General features: G+C 47.6%; 1 protein-coding gene across 1 annotated transcript in view; it reads right to left on the minus strand.

Annotated features, from left to right (window-relative positions):
• Positions 1-1,526, minus strand: part of CDH24 (cadherin 24) — a 110,090-nt gene extending 108,564 nt beyond the window's left edge. Inside the window, 1 exon segment of the mRNA XM_075569102.1 lies at positions 377-1,526. The gene's annotated coding sequence lies outside the window, so the exon portion shown is untranslated.

Consider the following 1,526-nt stretch of genomic DNA (forward strand, 5'->3'; position numbering starts at 1 on the left):
ATTCCCAACAGACATATTTACACAACCATCACATACATACACACTCACAAACACATACACACATACACACATACACATTTACACAAACACATACTGTGCACACACGCATTTACACGCACAGGCACATACACACAGACATATTTACACAAACACATACACATACATACACACTCACAAACACATACACACATACACATTTACACAAACACATACACATACATACACACATACACACATACACACATACATACACACTCACAAACACACACACATACATACACACTCACAAACACACACACATAAATACACACTCACAAACACACACACATACATACACACTCACAAACAGAAGCTTTAAAAAAAAAAAAAAACACACCGTATAACTTTAGATGTGTGTGTGAGACAACTCCAGGTGTGAGAGAGACAGCTCCAGGTGTGAGAGAGACAGCTCCAGGTGCGGGAGATTGCTCCAGGTGGTGAGAGACTGCTCCAGGTGTGAGAGACTGCTCCAGGTGTGAGAGACTGCTCCAGGTGTGGGAGACTGCTCCAGGTGTGAGAGACAGCTCCAGGTGTGAGAGACTGCTCCAGGTGTGGGAGACTGCTCCAGGTGTGAGAGACAGCTCCAGGTGTGAGAGACAGCTCCAGGTGTGAGAGACAGCTCCAGGTGTGAGAGACTGCTCCAGGTGTTAGAAACTGCTACAGACACAACTCCAAATGTGAGAGACTGCTGCAGAGACAGCTTCAAATGTAAGATACTGCTGCAGAGACAGCTTCAGGTGTGAGAGACAGCTCCAGGTGTGAGAGACAGCTACAGTTGCGAGAGACTGCTGCAGAGACAGCTCCAGGTTGAGAGACTGCTACAGAGCTCCAGATGTGAGAGAGACTGCTGCAGAGACAGCTCCAGATGTAAAAGACTGCAGGAGAGACAGCTCCAGGTGTGAGAGACTGCTACAGAGACAGCTCTAGATGTGAGAGACTGCTGCAGAGAATTCCAGATGTACAAGAGACTGCTGCAGAGATAATTTTAGATGCGAGACTGCTGCAGAAAAGCTCCAAATGTGAGAGAGACTGCTGCAGAAACAGCTCTAGATGTGAGAGACTGCTGGAGAGAGTTTCAGATGTGTGAGAGACTGTTGCAAAGTTCCAGATGTGTGCGAGAGGGCTGCAGAGACAGCTCCAGCTGTGAGACTGCTGCAGAAACAGCTTCAGATGTAAGAGACTGCTACAGAGACAGCTCCAGATGTCAGAGACTGCTGCACAGAGTTTCAAATGTGTGAGAGACTGCTGCAGACAGCTACAAATCTATGAACGAGTACTGCAGAGACACGTGAGACAGTGAGAGACAGACAGACAGACATGTGAGACAGTGAGAGACAGACAGAGACGGTGAGACAGTGATAGACAGAGACACAGACAGACAGTGAGAGAGACAGAGACACAGTCAGACAGTGAGAGACAGACAGAGACACAGTGAGACAGACACGATTCTGCAGATGCTGCTCTGGTTTTAGAGCGAGTGATGCTGA

This window comes from Ascaphus truei, chromosome 13 (assembly GCF_040206685.1).
Source record: "Ascaphus truei isolate aAscTru1 chromosome 13, aAscTru1.hap1, whole genome shotgun sequence".
Lineage (NCBI taxonomy): Eukaryota > Metazoa > Chordata > Amphibia > Anura > Ascaphidae > Ascaphus > Ascaphus truei.